At 40.7% G+C, this 15,014-nt stretch overlaps 1 long non-coding RNA gene across 3 annotated transcripts in view; it reads right to left on the bottom strand.

The window, feature by feature from the left end:
• Nucleotides 1–7,297: 7,297 nt before the first annotated feature.
• LOC129688532 (uncharacterized) overlaps nt 7,298–15,014 on the bottom strand; it is a 61,266-nt gene continuing 53,549 nt past the window's right edge. For 2 of the 3 annotated variants that reach the window (XR_008721958.1, XR_008721959.1), the window contains 3 exons: nt 13,883–14,009; nt 12,196–12,229; nt 7,298–10,024 (listed from right to left, as the gene is read on the bottom strand). This is a non-coding gene — a long non-coding RNA (uncharacterized LOC129688532). The remainder of the gene's footprint in view (nt 10,025–12,195; nt 12,230–13,882; nt 14,010–15,014) is intronic. The other variant, XR_008721960.1, reaches the window with a different exon arrangement.

The raw sequence follows: 15,014 nt of genomic DNA on the forward strand, positions 1-15,014 counted from the left end.
ACCTTGATTTGTTTGCGTTGATATTCTCTGATTTAAAACAAAACAAAACAAAACAAAACAAAAACAAAAACTCATTGAACTAAAAATGTGTTTCTAGCAATGCAGTTGTGTATAGACTCAGAAAAACAGGCTGTGGCACCTAGAGTGATATATGCAAGAGAGAAAGTGACACAGTGGTCCCAGGATCTCAGAGCACAGGCTGCTGAAGACTGCACCAAGTAACTCAGCAGGAACTTTTTGGTTTGCTGTCTTACTTTTTATTGGAGGCGAGTGGCTTATTCTTATACTAATCAAATAACACAGCTAAGCAAAAAGAGGACAGGAAGTGTTTTCAGATTAGGAGTAACTTTTTAAAGAAACTGAAAAACAGTTGTTGATGGTGAAAAGTACCTAACTTTTTCTGGAAGTCAGGGTGACATTCTGATGCAATGAATCCACAGAGAGCCAAACCCAGGCCAGTCTCCTCGTGAATGGCCAAGGACACAGCATGGAATGTGATGTTGAAAGATGACTCAAGTGATCCTGTTGGCAGAAGATCTGAATTCTTTGGAAGTGCCTTCCAGCCTGGGCTGAGCCTCCGCTTGGAGCTGGTTCGCTGGTTTTCACAGCAAGCGGCTGTGTCTCCATCCTGTGAGTCATGGGGCTGCTTCAGAAGCTGCTTGGCTGCCTCTCTGATGGATGCTTGGCTCTGGTACTCTGAGGATTACCCCTGTTCATCCTTTCCCCATCTCCAAGTCCATCAAAATGCTGACTGACTAATGCTTTTGCAAGCATTCAAGCCAGATAGGATGTTAGATATTGGTAAAGCACCAATGTGCTCATTTTCAGATGAGTAAACTTACATCATTGGTTCTCTGGGAAACAAAATAAATAAATAGATAGATAAATAAACAAATAAATAAATAAATAATGTTACAAAGACATTTCTTTGCCCTTTAGTAAGAAATCTTGTTTTGTGTTTGTCTTATCTCAATGACTTTTTTACTTCCTCTTTCTTGCTGGGGTTTAGCTGTTGACTCTTCTCCGTCTTAATTCTGCCTCCAACCTCTCTCCCAATCCCCCCTTCTCTGCCATAGCTTCCCCGAGACTGTTTTTTCTTCTGAAAACATCTCACCTAATGTCTATGTTCTGTTTCAACCAACCAAATGCACTGATCCTTTAAGCCAAATTGGAAGAGGAAAGAATGATTTCAAGGGTATGATGGATGCTCTCTTACATTTGGTTTAAGAAATCTATATGGCCCAGTGGTGGTGGCCACACATGCCTTTAACCCCAGCACTCAGAGACAGAGTCAGGCAGTTCTCTGATTTTCGAGGCTAGCCTTGTTTGCAAAGTGGGTTCCAGGACAGTCAAGGCAAAACAATCCAGACAAACCCTGTCCCAGAACACACACACAAAATAAAAAAAAAAAAAAAAAGAAAAGAAAAAAATTATCTGGAGTATTACATATTTGTCTGAAGTGGTATGGTTGTAAGGGCAAATTTATCCATCTTTGGTGCCGCAACAAACAGCATCAGAAGGAATAAAACGACAGAGAACCCTGAGTCCAGATTTACAACTCATTTCTGCTGCCTTAGATCAATGCAGTGTTCCTGATTAGCACCCTGCTTTCTCAGACAAGCAGGTAGGTCCATGAGCATTGCCATAGCCATCCTAGATATTCCCAAACCCACGAGGGCATTATAGACCTAGACATCAAGACAAGGCTCTTCTGAGTTCTAACACAGCTCCATTCACATTTGAATCCTCTTTGCCTTTCCCGGCCTTGTCAACAAGGATGTCAGATGGAGTTCTTTTTTTTTTTTTTTTTTTAATTTTTATTTTTCTTTTTAGTTACAATTTGTTAAAAGATGGAGTTCTTTAAGCCAGCTTTCTCTTCAGAAGATTAAACTCAAGTGGAGCGTTGTGGATGCAATTTATACTCACCCTTCCTTTCCTTATTGTCATATCTCATTTGCTTCTTATTTATTTTATTTGCCAATATAATTTGGATTTTTGTAGATTATGTTGAATCTTTTATATATGACATATTTTGTCAATGATTATGAGGTGTGTGTGTGTGTGTGTGTTTGTGTGTGTGTGTGTGTGTGGTGTTGCAGAAAGACAATAGGCATTGGAAGCATATCATCATGCTTCACTCTTTTAAAGTTTTTGAGAAAGGAGTATGCCAAAATCAGCAGACTAGTCTTAAACATGAGATCTTTCTATCTCAACTATCTGACTCCTGGTTTACATGCATGCACCACTACATCCAGTTTTCGCTAGTTATTTAATTGGTTAGTTAGTTAGTTAGTTAGTTAGTTAGTTAGTTAGTTAGTTAGTTAGTTAGTTAGTTAGTTAGAGATACAACCTTGCTATGCATCCCTACCTGGCATAGAACTATGTAGGCCCTGATAGCCTTGATCTTGTGATGATCGTCCAGACTCCTGAGTGCTGGAATTACAGGTGTGACTGCTTCAAATCTCTCTTCTGCAACTAAGTCTCTGGGAAACCAGAATGAGCTATTTTTTTGCTTTCTTCTTCTGTGAGTTAGGATTTTATCCACCTGAAATCAAGTAATCACCTATGCTGTGTCATTAGCTATGGTCATCTTCAATGTATGGTTATTAGCAGGTCCTCTTCAAAGTACTTTGAGATGAGTCAGTCTTGCCAACAAGATGGAGAACATTTCGTCAAATCAACGAAACTGTGTCCAACAATATGGTTATTCTTACTATTTCGAAATGCAGATATGAGCGTTCTAATCATTAACCTGGGATGGTATTGGTACAGGGAGGGAAGAGCGTCCCTTTTATTCTCAACGGAGTACCTGTGATTGACAAGCCAGCAGGAGCAGCGCGGTAGCTGGCCACTTCCCCTCATGCCTGCTAGCAGGTCAGCCTCAGTTCAAGTGGGAAATGTATAAAATACAAAGTGGAATATTCCAGAGTAACCCTGTGGTCTATGATTCAGAGCCCGTTCCAGGTGATTTTTTTTTTTTTCTTGACAAGAGCTTTGCTAATGAGCCATATCCCCGGCCATCACCTGGTGATTGACGTGTGTCAGCACTTAAGGACTGCTAGAGACTATACTCCTAGAAGGCATCTTCCATTGTCACCATCCCGCCAGATCAGACAAAACTATGGTTAGATCGAGCTTCTCGCATTTATCAATCTGGATCAACACACTAGTTTTCTAAACATGTCAAATTTACAGTTTGAATATCTTGTAATATCAAATATGTAAAGATGAGCTGGTGAGCTGGCTCTGCGGGAAAAGTTACTTGCCCCCAAGTCTAATGACCTGAGTTGGATCCCTAGGACCCTCACAGTGGTAAAAAGGAATGAGCCCCCACAAGTTGTCCCCTGACCTGCACCTTTGCATCCTCATATGTACACACCACACACACACACACACACACACACACAGAGAGAGAGAATTTAAATAAATTCAATAAGCAAGTAAGAAATTGATAATCTGTTATACAAATATTACCTGATATGATAATACCACTTATTAAAAGGAAAAATAATTTGGACATGTGAGTAGGTTTTGAACTACTTTCTGTACCGAGATTCTACTGTTCCTGGTGCTCATTTTTATCTGTGCGTGCTAGGATGTTACTTAAAGAGGGGATTTTGCGGTTTGCTGAGTTTCAGTGGGGACAATCAAACAGCAAGGGATTTTGCTCTCCTGGTTACCACTCTCATCTCAATATATCATGGCCAAGGTGTCTCATTTCTAAGAAATAACAGAAATTACGCTTGTAAATGCCATGTTTGTGCCTGCAAAGGAAGGCATTTCTTGGATGATTGTAATACGGATATTTAAAAGTTTCCCAGGTGATTCCATTTGTGCAATCACACTGTTGGGAAACAATGATTTGAGTAACTCTGGTACAGTCTAAGTGTCCTTTCTCTGCCTCCCCTGACAAACAGCAGCATGGTCTTAGTTCAGTGCCGCCACTGGACTGAATTACAAAGAAGTATTCTTTGCCAAATGTCGTGAAGCACATCTTTAATCCCAGCACTGTGCAGACAGAGGCAAGCAGAGCTCTGTAAGCTCAAGACCAGCCTGGTCTACTTATCAAGTTTCAGGCCAACCAAGACAACCTAGTGAGACCTTGTCTAGCAAATTCACTGTTCTTTCAATAAGTTAAGTTCAGTGGCTGCACTGAGGTGCACTGTACTCACTGTTCTTCAAAGACAGTGTTCAGGTTTTTGTTATTATCGTTTCTTTTGTGCTTTTTTATTTGTTTGTTTGTTGTTTTGAAACTGTATTCTGAGCCAAATATAGAGCCTGCAACTTTGGGTCCCATCTTGGTAGAGAAGTGGATTTGATTATTTTTTTAACTGACAGAGACTGAGAGCTCAAGTAGTCCTTTTAACAAAATCTATGTAGGCTGGACAGACTGCCTAATGTTTAAGAGCACTGGCTGTTCTCACAGTGGACCAAGGTTCCATTCCAAGAACCACATGGCAGCTCACAAGCATCCATAACTCCAGTTCTAGGGAATCTGAGGCCCTGAAAAACAGGTTAAGAACCTTGCCAAGCAGGGCAGTAGTGGGGACAGACATTTGAGAATTGGCTAGTGTGAGCAAGGCTATGGGTTTAATCCCCAGCACCATATAAGTAAATAAGCAAACAGACTAATGGATGAATAAAGTGTAAATATATATATATATATATATATATATATATATATATATATATATATATGAATGTGAAAGGGGAAAACAAGCCTAGAATTCTGATTTATGTGTGTGTGTGTGTGTATATTTTGTACATATATATGTATTTACATATATGTGTATATATATTGTCCTTTTAACTTTTGATGTGTTCTTTTATTATTCATTTCTTTATGTTATTATAGCTTAGTATGTATGTGTGTGAGTACGTATTCATGTGCTTGAGCAAGGGAACATATTCATGTCATAATGCGCATGTGCAGATGAGAGGATAACTTGCAGGACTCAGTTCTCTCCTTCCACCATGTGAGTTCCATGGACTGAACCCTGATCATCAGGCTTGGCAGCAAAAGCTTTTACCCACTGAGCCATGTGACCAGGCATGCACATTCGTATGTATGTATGTATATATGTGTGTACATGGTTTGCTGGGCATGGAGGTGCATGCTTTTTATTCAGTACTTAGAAGGTGGAGGGGGGTGGATCTCTATGACTTTAAGGTCAGCTTGGTCCAAGTCTCAAGTTTCAGACCAGCCAAAAATACATAGTGAGACCTTGGGTTTTGATTTTGTTGTTAATTTGTTTTTTTGTTTGTTTGTTTGTTTGTTTGTTTGTTTGGGGGGGGTGACGGCTTTTGTTTTTGTTTGGTTTGGATTTTGTTTTGTTTTGTTGTTTTTTGTTTTGTTATGTTTTGTTTGGGGTTTTTTTTGTTTTGTTTTGTTTTATTGAGATAGATTTTCTTTGTGTAGACCTGGCTGTTCTGGAACTCACTCTGTAGACCAGGCTGGCCTCTGCCTCCCAAGTGCTGGGATTAAAGGCATGCATCTCCACTGCCTGACTGAGACTTTGTCTTTTTTTTTAATTTATTTTTTATTAATTAGAGTTTATTCACTTTATTTTTTAATTTAAAATATTTTTATTAATTACAGTTTATTCACTTTGTAGCCCACCTGTAGCTCCCTCCTCCCCTCCCAAACCCACCATCCTACCTTTGCTCCACCTATGCCCTTCAACCAGTCCACTGATAGGGGAGGTCCTCTTCCCCTTTCTTCTGATCCCAGTCTATCCGGTCTCATCAGGAGTGGCTGCATTGTAAGACCTTGTCTTAATGTGTGTGTGTGTGTGTGTGTGTGTGTGTGTGTGTGTGTGTGTGTGTATACATATATACACACAATGGCACATAATTGTCTGTTTATGGAATGAAACTAATGTATATCCTGAATAGAATTTTATTTTTGGTAGTTCCTTTCCTCTCTACATTTTGTCCTCCAGTTTTCATTTCAAAATAAAAATGAAGTTGTGGCCTATAAAGCAATGGGGCCAGCCTGGGCTGAGCTTCACAACAAGAACCTGTCTCAACAACAACAGCAGAAAAACAGTAGTGAAGATTAGGATAGGAACCTCAAGGAGGGGTGGGGGGATTTAGCTCAGCTGTAGAGCACTTGCCTAGCAAGAGCAAGGCCCTGGGTTCAGTCCTCAGCTCTGGGGGGGGGGAGAACCTCAAGGTGTCTGGTGCACATCACTGAGCCTGAGGCACATACTCTTCTGCATGAATAGCTGGCTAGGAAGGACCATCAGTTAACTGTTTCCTCCCACAAGTGTTCAGGGTAGTGTGGTCCCTTCTCATTGTGATGAGGTAATAATTCAGGAGACTTCACAGGCCTGTGCAAAGGTTCTATTACAAAATACAGTCCACCTGGAAGTGGTGGAACATGCCTTCAATCCTAGGACTCAGGGAGACGGAAGCAGGCCAGGCTAGGCTACAAAGTGAGTCCAGGACAGCAAAGGCTACACGGAGAAAACTCGTCTTGAAACAACAACAACACAAACAAACAAATCCTTTTGTTTGTCCCTTTTGTGACAAAGATTGTGTTTGGAAAACATTTGGGAAAATACAGCTTTCACACTATGTAAGAAAATCCAAATAAAAATTAAATGAACACATGAGTTTAGGAGCAAGGGGATAGGGGAGGGATGGGAAGGAAATGGGGAGTGGTTTTGATTAAAGCACCTTATATACATGTATGGAATTCTCAACCAATTAAAAAAACAATAAGTTAAAAAAAAAAAGAAAATTCAAACAAGCATGTTGAACATTACATGGTAGATACTGCCTGTGAATACTCCCTCCAAATGCTTAGCCATCTTACATAATGCTCAAAAGAAAACAAAAGAAAATTAAAGGTGGAGTCCAATTTGTGTTTTTATTTTTAAATAGCTGATACAAATTGGTTCCTTTTTAATTGAAAGTTAAATGGCTTGGTAATACAACCTCAATAACAAAAACAAAGTCAGTTTGCAATCATTTGATTTATTTGAGTTTTGCCGTCCAGCCAGCACTAAATTACTTCACCTTCTAATAAAAATAATCCCTAATGTTGAGAAAATACAGACAAGTAGAAGGAAGCTTTATTAAGATCATCAGTATTAGAACTAAATCCTTTTTTCTCATTAAAGAAGATACTGTCAATTTAATTAATGCACATTAATCCCCAGTTGACATTAAATTCATCTAAAACTCTATATTCATAGAGATTAATAATAACAAAGCACAAAATGTGTAAATTGATTCACATATGGAAAAAACACAGCTCTAAAATTTCATGTGATCATATTCTTAAGTATTCTATAGATAAACTAATCATTAAAGGTCATATCTTTAGTTTATTAAACACTTCTAATTTACTAGAAACCAGGAAACCAGAATTTCTAAGAAGAGAATTAGAAAAAATTTACTAGGATAAGTTAAGGTTGTTATTTCCGATAAATTAGCCATCAGTCATTAAACTATTGAAGTTGAGCTCCATAGTACAGTGGCAATAATAAAAATAACTGAATTCTTCTTTGAAGAAATGTCAAAAAATGGTATAAAGCAAAACATAGTTCATCTCCAACATTTAAATATTTTATTTTTTAAGTAAAGATTTGGTGTGTGTGTGTGTGAGAGAGAGAGAGAGAGACAGAGAGAGTGCACGCGCTTGTGTGTTGAATGTGTGTGGATGCCCTCAGAGGCCGAAAGAAGGCACTGAGTCCCCTGGACTTGGAGTTACAGGTGGTAGTAAGCCACCTAATGTGGGTACTAGGAACTGAACTCAGATCTTCTGGACGAGCAGAAAGTATTGACACCCCCTGAGCCATATTGCCAGTACCAATCCCTAACATCTTAAAAATGATTCTAAATAATAAAGTTCTTATTCTTATTCGGTTTGTTGAGACATGGTTTTCCATACCTTATGCTGACCCCACACTCATGATAAAACTAAAAATGAGGTTGAACTTCATAATTCCCCAGCCTCTGCCCTCTGTGTGCTAAGATTATAGGTAGGCACCACCGTGCCTTCTCCATACAGTGCTAAGAAATGAAGCCACAGACTCATTTATGCTAAGCATTTCTCTACCAATTTAGCTGCAACCTCAAAGCCAGTTATTTATTTTAGAACACCTCTGTGTATGCATTTACATTAACTGAAGTTCTAGAACAGACCAATCTCACATTATTAAGTGTATGCAAGGCAGGGTATTTTGTTCTCAGCCTTATCAATCTCTTTCTGGCTACAGGCCTCTTTGCAAAGCATGTCATCTATCATGTATTTGAATACTGATTTCAAATAGCATTCTTATTCCAAGAACATGCATAGAAGCCCTATAAAGGCTTAACTTCAGCTCATAATTTTCTTCGTATTGAGCCTACACCTTGCAATGAGGCAACACAGCCCAGCAAAATAACTGCCTTTTCAATATATATGAACAAGAAAAACTTAACTCTCTCACTAGATCACAAAAAAAATGAAAAACAGACTTGAACATTATCCAACTTTTCAATTTTATGATAAGCTGTGGAGCTAATTAATTAAATAAACTACAGGATGCCAATTTTCTTTATTTACCTTTTTTTGTCTTGATAAACATGAGTAAGCTTGAATGGACACCTCTATTTTCCTTTGGGTTTGAAAGCTTCCTTTCATGTGTATGAAAAATGGCTAACCATGTCAGGGTTTATCAAACAGAACCTTGCATTTGTGGCTGGTCCCTTTCCCCTTATCTGGCAAACACATTACCCTCTCCATCAAAATGGGGCAGAGCAAACACCACAGCCACCCGCATATATAACCAGGGCTAACTTAACAGCCTCAGGACTCTTTAAACTCAGCAAGAAAGCTGATTAGGCTCCAGATCTTTAGGCATTATCTTATTTTTGATAGCTCTCTGCTATGAAAAGGCAATAAAAAGAAAGCTGTTTACTATGAGAGCTGGTTAAGGTGTCTGCTTACTTACGAGCTGTACTTAAAAGGAAAGGGAGAGAGAAGAAGTGTGTAAACTAGTTTAACTATTTGCCAAATCTCAAAGGGGGCAATGTTTAAAAAGTAATTTACTTATGAATTAAGAGACTATGGTACTTCCTTCAATCTCACATTCTGTCTCAGGACTTCCTGTGTTTCTGGTACACATACAGAATAGAAACAAACCTTGTGATGGCCAAGGCATTGTGGGAAAAAATAATTGGTAGGAAACAACAGAACCTTGGTGCCATCCTAATATCTGTTTGCTGTTTGAATAGTAACTTTGACACTGCTATTTGCCTGAGTATGAGAAAGTCAAAGATTCATTTCAGGCTTATGGAACAATACTGAAAGATGTAGGAAAAAGGGTTATATATTCCAGTAACGTGTAATGAAGGTGTTGCCTTCACCCTCATCTTAAAAGTAATTAGGGAGGGCTGGAGAGATGGCACAGAGTTTAAGAGCACTGGCTGATCTTCCAGAGGACCTGTGTTCAATTCCCAGAAACCACATGGTGGCTCACCACCATCTATAATGAGATCGAATGCCCTTTTCTAGTATGCATGTACACATGCCGACAGAACACTGTATACATAACAAAGAAATAAATATTTTAAAAATAATAATAATTAGGGAAAAGTGAAAAATGTCTAACAATGAAGCTGAGCTTGAACGCCTTACATTCAATTTCAAATCAAACCAAGCAACAACAAACGACACTTGGAAGAAAATATTCTATCTGATACACAAAGTCCATCCCTTCTTTAGATCAAGCTAACTGTTCACAAAACCCAGTGTCTCTGGACTTCCTGTGTTTCTGGTACACATAAAGAATAGAAGCAAACCTCCTTGTGATGGCCAAGGCTTTGTGAAAAAAAAAAAAGTGGGTAGGACTGAAAGAGAAGTAGGGTGGGCGTGCTTCCAAGGATGAAGTTGATGTTGACCAGCTCCTGCCTCAGCTTGATCCAGGTAGTCCTTGCGGGAAGGACCAAAAAATGAAAACTATTCATATCTGAAGTGCTGGGATCCAAGTGGAACAACAGAAACTCTTGTTCTGTATCCACTGAAGGTGACCTGCAGAAAAGGGGAGAGCTCTGTCAACCACCTCTCAGGTACTCAGCTTGCACTTAAGCTCTCATCTCAAGTTACTGCTGGGAGTGGCAATGGAGCAGCTCACAAACACAGAGGGTCTGCAGTCAGGTAGTGTTGCCAGTGTTTCCAGTTGAGGTCGGTATTGTTATAACCCCAAGCTCAACATGCGCATTAGGAAATAAGCAGGACCCGAAAATTTGTGTTATTGCAACCTACACTTTTCACACTGATGTCCTAGTTTTTAACTGACAGTCTAACGTGTTACCAGGACATATCACTTTCTCCTAGGAATGAACTTGGACTTGTGTAATATAATAATACATATATAAAACACATGTTTCAAGAGAATGCTTTTAACTAAGAAAGCTGAGATGTCCTTACCACATTAAAATGGTAACAGAGGGACTCTGGAGGACTTAGGTACATAGCTACTGCAGTCATGAGAAGAAGCATGCTGGTCTCTTTATGAAATAAAGGGGCTGGAAATCGAAAATATAGCTATTTGACTCCTTAGGAGTTTCAGGTCAAGTGTCTCTGGTCTGGTACGCAAACATTTTTTTGGTGGCATTCTCACCGATTTCTTGAGCTGAATTGTTGGCTGAACTTTACATATAAGGCTACTTGTTATTTAGTGTGCCTTGAGCATTAGACCCAAGGAAGGCAAAGATTGCTTTGCTCCTTGGGGGTATTTTCTTCTGCTAACATTTGACTACAGTACAATGGGGTTTGGTTTGGTTTGGTTTGGTTTTGGTTTTGGTTTTGGTTTTGGTGGTTTTGGTTTTTTGGGTTTGGGTTTTTTTGTTGTTGTTTTGTTTTGTTTTTTGTTTGTTTGTTTTAGCAGCCTTATTAGAACCAAATCAACCTGAGTTTTAGTTTTGGCATCTGGTCATACAACACTATAGGTGATGGGGCGGGGGGGAGCATCATTTTAAATAATGATATTAAAACATCAGTGTACAGCATGGGCTATAACAATAACTTCTGGGTGGCTAGGAGTTATACCTGCCCAGTTTTGCTGCAAGAGCTTCTCAAGAGCTTGTTCACATAACCCTTTCCACAAACCCTGATTTATTATTTCTCTACATAAAGGAACTCAGAGACAGATAGATATTCCCAGTGCTATACAGTTAAGAAGTAAGCCAAACTTCAAAGAGGTTAATGTGTACATGTTTGTATCAGCATGTATTTAAACTTATCAAAATATTCCCTCAAAAATAGTTGGGACATTGGTCTGTTTGAAAACAATAAATAAAATAATTCCATTCACTATTGTGGGTAACTAACATAGTATTCTATTTTTTTTAAAAAAAATATGACAGTAAATGGTTTTTTTGTTTTTTGTTTTTTGTTTTCAAAAAGTTCCCCCACAAAGCCTGTGGCTCAGTTACTAGTGCTGAGTATATGCCAGTCCCTGAGCTCAACCCCGGCACCACATAAACCAGGCATGGTAGCACATGCCTGCCATCCCAGGAGATAGAGGCAAGACCCACCAAACTACACAGCATGTGAGAGACCACCTGGGGCTACATGAGACCCTGCTTCAGAGAGAAAGAGAGAAAGAAATGAAGGAAGGAGAAAAGAAAGGCAGAAAGGAAGATTCATTTTCAGTATAAACCAATGATTTCTAAATGCTTTGAAAATGACCACAAATGGATTCATGTGATAGCTCAATACTTTCTTAACAAGTGTGATTAAAAGGCATAGAATCTATTTACTGCTGACAAACCATTGCCCTTTCCTCCATGGCACTGGGTCTGCCTTGTAGTGCCCCTGGCTGCCATGGAGAAATAGGTAAATACTTCCTTTGCCAGCTCCGCCGTTGCTTTCTCTCTGGATACTGTGTCTGCACTTACAACAGACCATGGCTGTTTCTCAGCAGAGAGATGCCCTTCCTGGAGTTACCAAATGTTCTGAGTTTTTCTTTTTTTATTGAATGTCATTCTGAGGATAAATAGCAACATCTAGAGATAAAAATGTTGCTGAACATGCTATTATTGGCAAAGAAAGTGTCCACTGGAATCTTTCAGGCCTGTCCCAAGTATGAGATGATAGAAGAAAGTCATTAGCGGCAGCATTAAAAACAAGAGGCATTTAATAAAAGAAATATTAATTAGAAATGGGAGGAGTACATGAAATTTGGTTAATGTCTTTACCTTTAAAGGCACACATCAAGTCCAAAGATAGCTTCTGTGAAAAAATATTCAAGAATGAAGAAGAAATAAAGAAGTAAGTTTTAGTAATTGCTATCACCACTATCTATTATCACTAGATAGATTTTTAAAAGAAATCTTTCTGCCCCAGTAATAACCTAGGAAGTGAATCAGGGAACTGCATTAGTTATTTCGTCTTGTGTGAGGGCAATTATGCTCTTGACATATTTCTTTAGTGTCTACATATCTGCATCCTGAAACCTCATGCAATTGACCATTTTGATAATGACTACCTCATCCGACCTAGAATGCCGAAATGAACTCTGGGGAGGGGACTTAGTCTGGTATATGATGCTGCTAAGATGACCTTTCAGGCTTCAAGACTCTCTAAAAGACAACTGCAAAAGCCACCAGGGCACAGTAAAGCCTCATTTTGTCACTGGACACAGCACACTATTAAAACTTAGTCTTTACATCTCTTACAAAAATATTACTAAGATGGAATAACAGTAATACAAGAAGGAATATATGTCCCATTTTTATCACAGCCAAAACAATTCCATAAATGCACACAAGTTAAAATGTGTGCTTTCGCTGGTGCTCGCAAAAATAAATTTTTACCAAAAAGCTTCCTTCTTCTTAGACATCCCTCAAGAGGAAATTATGAAATGGCTTCTGTACTAGGTGTCACTAACTTCAGGTTCCATTTTTGCTAGGATAAACCCAGACAGCTGAGATGACTTACTTTTTTTTTTTTTAAGTACACATATATTTTTGTATGATTCTTAGGTACACTGAAGACTTTGTCTCCTGAAGGGGGAAAAAAAGGTAGTCTTTCCTCGCTCATGGAGTTAAATAATGGTAGCAATTCCAGCAAAAGCCCTTATGAACCACATTCCAAAGGCACAGAAGAGGAGCATCTGGAAAGAGCCATTCTCTTCTGCCTTGTTCCTTCAACACCCCAAGCCTTCTATTGCAAGAGAAAGAGAAGGGGGGAAAAAAGCCCACACTATGTCCTCACCGCTTCACCCCCCTAGTTCAAGACAGACTAACTGGTCCAGCCACAAAAATGAATTCTCTGTTACCACTTCGGGGAAATGGGTTAAATAAGGGTTGAATGTTCTGTGATTATTAAGGTATTTAAAATATTTGGGGGTTTCAGATAAAGAAAGGTTTGTTGCCAGTAGTTGTTCATTGAAATCTCTTACAGGATTTTTTTTTTTTTTAGCCTAGTCTGTGATGCAGAACCCGCTGTGCTAAATTATGAACCAAAGGCTTTGGGGTGGGAACAATCAATCAAAATACCTGGGGTAGTGTGTAATGTGCACGCTCTTGTCAGCATGAACAGGCTGCCCCTGCACACAGTCCCCCAGCAGGTTAAATAAATATGATACTATAGACAAACCGACAGGCTCACACGGGCATCAATCAGCTGTTGATAAAATACAATCTTCCTTTAATACACGCTGGGAAAGTTATTTAACGGTTACCAAACCTATATCCATTTCTTGTCTTTTTTTTTTTTTTTTTTTTTTTTAAGTCTTTTCTAAAGTGTAACTCTTTTATAGGGGCAAGGCAGAAAAAGTTACAAGATCTTGGCGGGGATTGGGGGTGCATTTAATGGCGCCGAAGACATGCTGAGACTCAGATCCCTTGAGGAAGAAGGATGGAGTGGCCATAGGACAGTCACCTGAAAACCTGAAGCGTCGTCCTCTTACACAGAGTTACACGTGTTGAAGCAGTCCCTGACTGGGAACCCCTGGAGCGCTTCAATCCCACTTTTATTTCCCTTCTTTGGGGTCCTGATGTTTGGGTACCTGGAGAACAAATGAGGGACACTGATTAATTCCACTGGACTGATTCCAGGGGCAAAGAGAAACTGGGCAGAAAAGAATTTAAAGCGGGAGGGGAGGGTCGGAATAGAAAAGTGTCCCCTGCCGAGTAAGAGGGACGCGGCGCCTGACTCTGCAGTCAGTGACGGTGAAATGGGAGGACTCGAGAGCCAGAGTCCGCTGCGCTGGTGAGCGGAGCCTTTAGAAACACCTTTCCGAGCGGAAAGCGCCCCTTTTTGCCCTTCTCAAAGAGGCCCAAAGGAAAGGGGAGCCCCGCACTACGGTCCTGAGCTCTCTTAGTCTCCGTCCCCCTCCAGGCATCTGGTGCGGGGGCCCGCCTTGTCCCCCGCCTTGCACGGCCACCTCCACCCCCCATGGTCCAGGGAGCGGCGGCTGGAGCTCGGGAGGCCACGGGATTTCAGGAGTGGGAAGGCCCTTGCTCGAGGCTGCCAGGCGATCTCCTAACAGGGGAAGGCGAACGTCCCGCCTAAAAACTAAGGTCTCCTAAGGGCCGTCGGTACAGCACAAACCCGGGTGGCTGGCAGGCGCACGCGTCCCGACCTGCCACTCAGATCCGGGTCGCCCCCAGCCTGCGGAAACAACCCGCAGGACGAGGCCCACGCTTGCACGCGTGGAGTCCTCCCCGGCAGCGACCCCGGCTTCCCGAAGGCCGGGCCTGCCCCCCGCCCCCATGCTGGAAGAACCGCTGCGACTCCCGCGGTCCGCACTCCCCGGGGGTTTCTGGAAGATTCCAGGCTGGGAAAAGGCTGAGCTTGGCGGTTCCAAAGGCTTAGACTTTGGTCGTCTGCACTGAGCTGCAGATAGACCGCCCGGGTGGTTTAGGCTCGGGGTGGAGGGAACCGGCCCCGAAGGGTCAGTTCGCGACCCCAGCGTTGTTCCTGGACGCTGGAGGTGCTGGCAGCTCTTTTTGTGTGTATGTATACACACACACACACACACACACACACACACACACACACACACACACAT

Source organism: Psammomys obesus, unplaced genomic scaffold (genome assembly GCF_907164565.1).
Source record: "Psammomys obesus unplaced genomic scaffold, mPsaObe1.curated_primary_1811, whole genome shotgun sequence".
Lineage (NCBI taxonomy): Eukaryota > Metazoa > Chordata > Mammalia > Rodentia > Muridae > Psammomys > Psammomys obesus.